The sequence below is a fragment of the Lepidochelys kempii genome, chromosome 8, assembly GCF_965140265.1.
Source record: "Lepidochelys kempii isolate rLepKem1 chromosome 8, rLepKem1.hap2, whole genome shotgun sequence".
NCBI classification, from domain to species: Eukaryota; Metazoa; Chordata; order Testudines; family Cheloniidae; genus Lepidochelys; species Lepidochelys kempii.
The window spans coordinates 102367180-102377255 of NC_133263.1; positions in this window are offsets into that span (position 1 = coordinate 102367180).

Sequence of the window (10076 nt, forward strand, 5' to 3'; positions counted from 1 at the left end):
GAACGGGCACCATAGATCATGGAGCCAGGATGGAGGCATAGAGCCCTCACATAGATGGTCCTGGCTTCCCACAGATCCCTGGGCATGTGTTTGGTTTGAGGTGTGCCCTGATGTGCTCTTCTTCAGGGGTTGGATGTGAACCTTGTTCCCTAACGGGGATGATGTGGCGGTGTGTTTCTGGAAGAAGAGCCTCATCCTCCTGTTTTTCTCTGCAGGAGAGGGTGCTCTTGGCCTTTGATAGTCGGTGACCTCATCTAGGCTTTGATTAGGTTTCAAGTTCCTGTGTGTGTGTACAGCACCCTGCACAGTGCGGGGGGATCAGTCCTGACTGATGCCTGCCTGTTGGTGCTATGATACACCTAACAGACTACGGCTCTTCAAAAAGCAGAGCATAGAAACAGTTGCCTCCTTCTGGGTTTCTTGTAGCCCTCCTGTTACATTTATCAGCTTCCCTTCATGTGCTGAAATAAGGATGTTTTCAATCTGTCTACCACTTTCTGGTTTCAAGATTTTCCAGCTATCGCAAAAATTTTCACTACATATGTAGCATGACACCTGCTTGGGTGATTGGCAGGGGGAATCAAACCCAGGACTTAAAACTCAGCCTTTGTCTGAGCTAAAAGACTTTAAGCTCTGTTAGCTCAAGGCTGTAGCAGGTTCCCATTTCTGCAGTCCTCCCCTAGAGGGGGACAGAGAGCCACCCAGAGTAAGTGTGTGTTACCCATCATTAACCAACCCTGTAAATAGTTACAAGGTAAGAAATTGTTCAAGGGACTTTAAAAAGCAGCAAACAGAAAGCAAGAGAGGAGGCATTTCTTTATGCTGTGTGTAGTTACCTCAGTAGGATGTCAGTATCGCAATCAATGGGACAGCATTAAAATAAATAAAGGCTTGATAATGTCAACCGATAATAGCATTTGCAGCTGTTCATGCTAAGATAATAAGGTAATCAGTGTTTATGGTTTCAGGGAAAGAGGTGTATAATCATTTGCAGAGGGTCGAGAGGGAGTTTTTCCGCCACTGACAGAGTTGCTTTATGGATGCGTGAGCGCACCGTGGCAGGGGGGAAGCCATGTGGCAGATGTGAGTTGACTTCCTTCTGAAGCATCAATGACTGCAGTTAGTTGATATTTTTCACGGGAAAAGTTTTGTTCCCACTGCAAAGTGTGCGTTTTGTCAAAATTGACTTGTTTGCAGAAAAACGGTGATTTTTTTTCTAGATTTGTTTTTGATTTTTCGATTGAGAGAAATGGAAGCCACATTTTTCATTGAAAGTGACATGCCAAAGGAACACTTTTGGTTTCGCCACGTTGGCTTGTTTAGTTTTGACCAGACATGCTGACATTTCAGTTTTTTGTTCCGATCCGGAAACTAATTTTGAAATGTCAACATTCCCCACGAAAGGAAAGGTCTGTTTTTGGACCCACTGCTTGTGAATGCAGTGCTTATGGCCGGCTCTCTCGTTTTCTGTTACAAGGTGCCATTCTTCTCTTGCTGCATGGGGTGGTCTGTCAAGAGAGTTTCACTTTGCCCTTCTCCCTGGCACCTTCCTGGTGAGTTTCTCAAGGCTTTTTACAAATGCAGTGGACTGAACTTCACAACACCCCTGTGAGGTAGGACAATGCTACTGTCCCCATTATATGTATAGGGAAACTGAGGGACAAACTGCAGGACTTGCCCAAGAGCTTGCTTTGTCCTGTTACACAGCTGAGAATAAAACCCAGCTCTCCTTAGTCCCGTGCTTTAGCCACTAGATTCTCCTTCCCCTTCCTAAAATAAAATCAGGTCTAGGGCTCAATCCAGCTTTGAGCAGAAGAGATGTTTGTTTGTTTTTTGTTAGAAATGTGAATGCGGAGGAGGATGAGTCATTGTTCTGTGTAATGAGGTCAGAATCTGAAGGGATCCAGTACAGAACAGTGGGGCTTTGGAAGCCTTTTTACTAGTGAAACGTTTGTGTTCCTGAAACTCTCTGGATGGGAAAACCTGTCACCGACAGACAAAGGCAACAGGGAAATTTGCACCACCGAGGATCCTGCAGAAGGGTCTGTTTCAGAAGGTACGTGGGTATTGAGACGATTTTGGGGGTCCTTCGAGAGGGGTTTGTCATTTTTATTTTCTCCATTTGGAAGCCTGTCTCATCCCCTGTCTCTACACATCATCTGTCTGCCCATCACTTCATTGTGGGCCCCTTTCCTCTCTCCCCCTTTCCAGGGCCTGACCCTACATAAATGCACCACCTGTTCTAGAACTGGGACCTGATGATTCAGGGCCTCTCCCCAGTAAGCTGAGAAGTGGAGCTGACCAGTTTTGTTTTTTTCTCCATGCAACAGGAGCAGCGTTACGTAGGGGCTAGAGCGGTGAGAGCGTCATGACTCCTGGGTTTTATTCCCAGCTCCACCTCAAACTCGCTGGGAATTTGGACCAGGCACGTGGGCGCTTTTGTAGCTGTGGCCCTGTGTGCCTGAACTTAACCGTCTCTCAAATGGCTGTGACGCTGTGCTGGCCTGTCACGAGATTTAACTGTGCCTCCCAGAGCACGGCTCTTGCTGTGTATGGGTGTCTCAAGAGCTCCAAGAGAGCTGGGTCTCTACTGACAGCTGTTTCATTCTCACCCCACAGCTTGTTGCCTGACTCTGTACAGCATCTCAGCCAACAATCAAACTAAAGCCCCTTGCTGGTTACAAACCACCCATATAGTTCAATATTAACAGGCCTCTCTTGGGGGTCAGCATCTGTCGCATCATGACCATGCCTCCGGCTGATTCTAAATAGAAAATCAGTAGCTCTTATTCCTTTGAAAATGCGGCCTGGTCTTACTGTGCTCGCTCCACTGACTCGGGTTTGCGTGATCCATGCCAATTGCCATGGTGAGTGGTGGTAGAAATTGGCATCAGAGCTTTGAGGAGATGAAAGGCCCAATAGAAACTCCAGGCCTGATTCTTCCTGCCACTTACTCAGGCACACAGCTTGAGGTTGACAGAGTAAATGGTGGGGTTTAATGCCATCTCTGTACCCTGCCTTTGTGCTGTGGGGTTCTCAGCTGTGGGTCTGGGAAGGAGCAGGAGTAACTTAACAGCCTGCTTCTGAATCACATAGAGGATTTCTATTTAAAGTCTGTAAACATCAAGTCTCATCCACTTTAAAGGACCCTATTTATTTTCTACCTTTGTGTATGATTTAAAGCCACAAACTGTGATACCAAGTTGAAATTAGACAGGGGTTTCTAACCATCAGAGGAGTGAACTTCTAGAGCAGCCTTCCAAGGGGAGCAGTGGGGGCAAAAAACCTAACTGGCTTCAAGACTGAGCTTGATAAGTGTATGGAGGGGATGGTGTGATGAGGTCGCCTACAAAGGCATGTAGCTGATTTGTGCCTGCTAGCGGCAAATAATTCCAACAGCTGGAGATGGGACACTAGATGGGGAGGGCTCTGAGTTACTACAGAGAATTCTTTCCCAGTTGTCTGGCTGGTGAGTCTTGCCCACATGCTCAGGGTCTTAACTGATCACCATTTTTGGGGTTGGGAAGGAATTTCTCCCCGGGTCAGATTGGCATAGACCCTGGGGGGTTTTCACCTTTCTCTGAAGCATGGGGCCCGGGTCACTTTCAGGTTTGAACTCATGTAAACGATGGATTCTCTGTAACCTGAAGTCTTTAAATCATGATTGAAGGACTTCAGTAACTCAGCCAGAGGTTAGGGGTCTATTACAGGAGTGGGTGGGTGAGGTTCTGTGTCCTGTGATGTGCAGGATGTCCAACATGATGACCATAGTGGTCCCTTCTGGCCTTGAAGTATGAGTTATTTCTTCCAGAAGTCATCCCATCTTGAGTTGGAGACATGGAGAACCCACCGCTTCCCTTGTGAGTTTGTTTCAATGGCTAATCACTGTTGCTATTAACGAATCTGTGCCTTACTTTGAATGTAAATATGTCTGCCTTTAACTTCAAGCCAATGGCTCTTGTTCTGCCTTGCTCTGTTAAATTAAATAGCTGTTTAGTAGCCAGTATATTCTTCAGTATTAGAATGAGGAATGAGGATGAATGAGTATCACTGTGAAGGTACTTAGACGCCATAATCAATCCCCTCTTGATCATGTTTGTAATAAGCTAAATCAAGACTGGATGCCTTTCCAAAGGATCTACTCTAGTTCAACCTCAAATTATTAGACTCAATGCAGGAATCATGGGGCAAAATTCTATGGTCTGTGTAATGCAGGAGATCATACTGGATCATTTTTTGGTCTTAAAGTCTCTGAAAGTCCTGCTCTGAACGTTAGATGGCTTTTCTGTATCACATACACTGAGCCTGGAGTGCTGGTGAGAGTGTGTTTGCAGTCTTAGGGAGAACTGGGAAAAAAAATTGTAACTCAAAATAAAAGTAGCACACCATAAAGCCACCAGAGGGCAGCATCGCCTACTGTTTGGGAAGGACCACAGGACCCAGAGTTAGAAAGGGACTGGTCCTCATATTTAGGCACTGAATGTTTCTTACTAAATGAATTTCACAATCAGAATCTTCATGGCCCACACACCACAGATCAGAGACGCTACTGTGGAGCCTGCTGATATGTATGACAGGTAAATAAATGGATATGGTTTAAATCACTGAACGTACAAATGTAAAAGGAAAGATCAGTTAAGTTAGGCCAAAACGTAAAGAGAAATCTATAGTTAAACGGTCATGGGAGTTCAGAGTACAATCCAAAGAGTTGATGAGCAAAGGCCATGTCTAGTTCCCGGCATCACCAACGCGAATAGGATTTTAGACTGATCAGGGAAATGTTTATGGTGGTGGAGTTGAGAAGATGCCCCAATAGTCCAAGGAAAGCAGTGGCATCACATGGATTGTATAAAACTAGACTCTAGCAACCCCTACAAATTCTAATCTATGGAACAATTTTGTATTGTCTCCTATTGAGGCTGAGTGGCTTAGATAACAGGGTACCTCATCACCAGAATAATGCTGACAAACTAGAGGGAAATGATGCAGAGAAGATGCATCAATGCTTTTTTTGCCTCTGTCTTCACAAACAAGGTCAGCTCCCAGACTGCTGCGCTGGGCATCACAACATGGGGAGTAGATGGCCAGCCCTCTGTGGAGAAAGAGGTGGTTAGGGACTATTTAGAAAAGCTGGACGTGCACAAGTCCATGGGGCCGGACGAGTTGCATCTGAGAGTGCTAAAGGGATTGGCAGCTGTGATTGCAGAGCCATTGGCCATTATCTTTGAAAACTCGTGGCGAACGGGGGAAGTCCCGGAGGACTGGAAAAAGGCTAATGTAGTGCCAATCTTTAAAAAAGGGAAGAAGGAGGATCCTGGGAACTACAGGCCAGTCAGCCTCACCTCAGTCCCCGGAAAAATCATGGAGCAGGTCCTCAAAGAATCAATCCAGAAGCACTTACATGAGAGGAAAGTGATCAGGAACAGTCAGCATGGATTCACCAAGGGAAGGTCATGCCTGACTAATCTAATCGCCTCCTATGATGAGATTACTGGTTCTGTGGATGAAGGGAAAGCAGTGGACGTGTTGTTTCTTGACTTTAGCAAAGCTTTTGACACGGTCTCCCACAGTATTCTTGTCATCAAGTTAAGGAAGTACGGGCTGGATGAATGCACTATAAGGTGGGTAGAAAGTTGGCTAGATTGTCGGGCTCAACGGGTAGTGATCAATGGCTCCATGTCTAGTTGGCAGCCGGTGTCAAGTGGAGTGCCCCAGGGGTCGGTCCTGGGGCCGGTTTTGTTCAATATCTTCATAAATGATCTGGAGGATGGTGTGGATTACACTCTCAGCAAATTTGTGGATGATACTAAACTGGGAGGAGTGGTAGATACGCTGGAGGGTAGGGATAGGATACAGAGGGACCTAGACAAATTGGAGGATTGGGCCAAAAGAAATCTGATGAGGTTCAATAAGGATAAGTACAGGGTCCTGCACTTAGGACGGAAGAACCCAATGCACAGCTACAGACTAGGGACCGAATGGCTAGGCAGCAGTTCTGTGGAAAAGGACCTAGGGGTGGACAGTGGACGAGAAGCTGGATATGAGTCAGCAGTGTGCCCTTGTTGCCAAGAAGGCCAATGGCATTTTGGGATATATAAGTAGGGGCATAGCGAGCAGATCGAGGGACGTGATCGTCCCCCTCTATTCGACATTGGTGAGGCCTCATCTGGAGTACTGTGTCCAGTTTTGGGCCCCACACTACAAGAATGATGTGGATAAATTGGAAAGAGTCCAGCGAAGGGCAACAAAAATGATTAGGGGTCTGGAACACATGACTTATGAGGAGAGGCTGAGGGAACTGGGATTGTTTAGTCTGCAGAAGAGAAGAATGAGGGGGGATTTGATAGCTGCTTTCAACTACCTGAGAGGTGGTTCCAGAGAGGATGGTTCTAGACTATTCTCAGTGGTAGAAGAGGACAGGACAAGGAGTAATGGTCTTAAGTTGCAGTGGGGGAGGTTTAGGTTGGATATTAGGAAAAACTTTTTCACTAGGAGCTTGGTGAAACACTGGAATGCGTTACCTAGGGAGGTGGTGGAATCTCCTTCCTTAGAAGTTTTTAAGGTCAGGCTTGACAAAGCCCTGGCTGGGATGATTTAATTGGGGATTGGTCCTGCTTTGAGCAGGGGGTTTGGACTAGATGACCTCCTGAGGTCCCTTCCAACCCTGATATTCTATGAAGAGCAACAAAAAAGATTATGGTACTGGAGGGGCGGGTGTGTGCGCGCGCGAAATTGACTGATACGAAGAAAGAAGAGTAAAATATAGCTTGGGTAAGAGATGTCCTTCAGTGGGGAAGGACAATAACCTACAAATATTTGAAACATGTAATAGCAATTAGGAATTATTTTTAAAAACACCTAGGAGGGGTATACAACTAGGAGCAGGTTAAGGCAATGAAAACTGAAGATCAAGATCAAGATGAACAGATGTCACTCTCAGGAAGTTTAGCTGGGGAATCAGCTGCCAATGGAAGTAGCAGAAACCCTCAGAAGTGCGATAGATTTAAAACCAGACTAGACAAAATGCTAGCACAGTGAATGTCTACTAAGGAACAGTCTTGTCCTGACAGGGAGAAGGTCTTCTTCATCTCCAGTGCCTTTGTCTCTGATGAAAGCCATGCAGACGGTTGTAACAATGCCCTGACTGTCTTCATTCCAATATTCCTGTTGAGCTTAAATCTTGGAATTCCCTGTACTCCTTCATTATGGGGTGCTGAGTACAGGAGAAAAGCCTCAAGTTTTACCTTTCCAGAGGTCATCCCAAAGGCTATCCATTGATTTTTGGTTGCATTTCAGCCACTCGAAATGCATATTCGGGAGGAGGTCAGCAGGTCTACTTCTCCACTTTTAGCCAGGAGATTTGCTGCTGGAGATCAAACGTGCTGTGGGCTCCCGCAGCGCTTGCTACTGCTGCCCAAAGGGTTGAGACCTAATATGGCTCATGAGCCCAGATCCTTTAAGGTAATTAGGCTCAGTGAAAGTTTGGAGCCTAAATAGCTTTAGGGTGACCAGACAGCAAATGTGAAAAATCGGGACCAGGGCGGGGGAGGGAGGGTAATAGGAGCCTATATAAGAAAAAGACCCTAAAATCGGGTCATCTGGTCACCCTAAATAGCTTTCTGGATCTGACCTTTGGAGACCCAACTTCTATGATTCAGACTAAGTCTCAGTTCACACCCTACCAGGAGAATCTTCAACACAGGTGCAACATCCCAGGGAGGGGAAAAGCACGTGGGAAGAGGGAAAGGGAGACGGCCAAGACTTCTGCAAGTGAGCCATGTCCGTTGCACACAGCTGCAGGCAGACCTCCTGCTCAGGAGTCACTAGGTCGTTGCACAGATGAGGGTCAACTGGGAAAACCACAGTTTGTTTCCTAACCAGAGGCGTGGCGTGAAGGAGCACAGTGAATTTATGATCCGCAGCTTGGCTGTGCTGTTGTTGGGAATGAAGTTAGGGGGGATGGTTTTAATTTGGCGGAGTTCCCTGTATTGCTGTGGTATTACAAAATGGGACTTCCTGGGGTGGTGGTGGGGGAACACTGGCCTTCTTAAAACATAGGAGAAATAGTGCAGCTAATTCTGTATAAGCCAGCAGCAATGGGCTGCGTTAAGGGGAAATGAGGTGATCAGCCAGTTTCTTAGATGGGGCTGACTAACAGATGCTCAGGAATTGAAAGATACATGCAGCTCTCGCATCCACACAACCTGCGATTACTGTGTCGTGGGGTTGAGTTCAAGGCTCCTAAGACTGGATCAAGTCACCCCCTTCTCCTTGTTAAACTAAATAGACTGAGCTCTTTGAGTCTATCACTATAAGGCAGATTTTCTAAACCTTTGATCATTCTTGTGGCTCTTCTCTGAATCGTCTCCAATTTATCAACATCCTTTTTGAATTGTGCATCCACAACTTAAGAATCAAGTTTTGACCTTCCCTGGGGCTGTCAGAGGATGAGCTCCAAATTCTCACTCCATAGCAGTGGTCTAAGGGGTGGAGCCATCTTTCTTCATTAGTGCCTTTCCTTGCTATAACGACAAAGCCAGCTCTCATTTCAAGGGGAACCTGGCTTGGCACAAAGAGTAAGTTACTCAGCAGCATTCCCCAAATGATTTGTATTTCTCCTTGTGTAAAGACCTGGCTCTCTGTGCATTTCCCAAACGCAACGTGGCTTTTTTCTCTGATGGAATGGCCGTGGGTAGAGAGGGGAGGGAATCGGCTCGGGAATTGGCTCATCGTGTTAAAAGAGAAATGTCATTTCTCCGAGAGAGTGGATGGCTTGATTAATCAGCTGTTTGTAGCAGCGTTTTCAAGGTCGTAGCCTGTGATGTGTGTTCTGAGGTCTGCATGGGAATTACCCAACACCAGGGCTGGAACAAACAGCGGGACTGGAAAGGGAACTCTAACCAGTAGTGCGGCAAGCTGCCAGTGTGGAATTCAACGTGACTTAGGGATGTGTTTGGGACAAGAGTCACTGGCACGAACTGCTGATTGGGTATCATCCATGCCAAAATGCTAAGGGCCATGTGCCTGGCTCCACCACGGGCTTCCTGTGTGTCTTTGGTCAAGTCACCTAGCCTCTTTGTGACTCAGTTCCCCCTCTGTACAAACAATGGGGATGATAGTACCGTCGTTGTCTGCCTCATCTGTTGAGACTGCAAGCTTTCTGGGGCAGGGACTGTGTGTATGTACAGCACCTTGCGCAACAGCTCACTGACCTTGGCTGGGGCCTTTACATGCTACTGTAATACAAATAAGTAATAGATTAGACCAAGGGCTGTATGTGACTCTAGGGGTCAAAACGGGCCAGATGGATCCATGGTGTTTCAATCAGCAGTACATTAAAGCGCACCGTGGAGCTTTTAGTGTGGGTATCCGCGTCCACTCGGCCAGTAAGTGCATGGCAGGCTAATGCACTGTAAAATCATACCTTGGCTTGCCACACACTGGTTCTCCAGCTAGACAAGCCCATACAAGGAATGAACTTGGCACAGTGGGTATCGCTTAGTGTCATATAAGCTCTGCAGCAGACCCAGGCCAGTCTGTCTCTGACACTCTGCTCTCATGGAATTTACAAGCTCCGCCGAGCTCCGTGGGGCGCTTACAAACGGTGTCTATCGCTTGGGGGCCCAGAGACGTTTCAAAGAGGCAGGTTAGAACTTTTGGGAACTTATCATGCATCGCTTGACAAGTTGGGCCTATGGGATATTCTAGACGCCCAGAATCTTGGTGAGTTTTAATCTTGGGCAGAGAGTTTTCCACTGGCCCTAGGAGTTTGTGATTTTCTATAGCAAATACTTTTTCAGGGGTTCATTCACTGCAGGAGCGCTGCCTTGTGGCCAGACATGGCGTAGCGGCTCTCTCCCCATATGGCGCCTGCTGCTGACAGTCATTTCATCGCTGCAGTGGGCTCCCTTCCCATAACTCAGCCCTCAGGCCAGTCACGGTTTAGTCCTCCCTTTCTGGGATAACAGAAAGTCCCAAACAACTCCGGGCTCATGCAGCTTTGCCAGGGGCTGGTAGGAGAACCCAGGCTTCCCACTACACCAGGTTCCTGCCCTGGGACCGTACAACACGCAGCT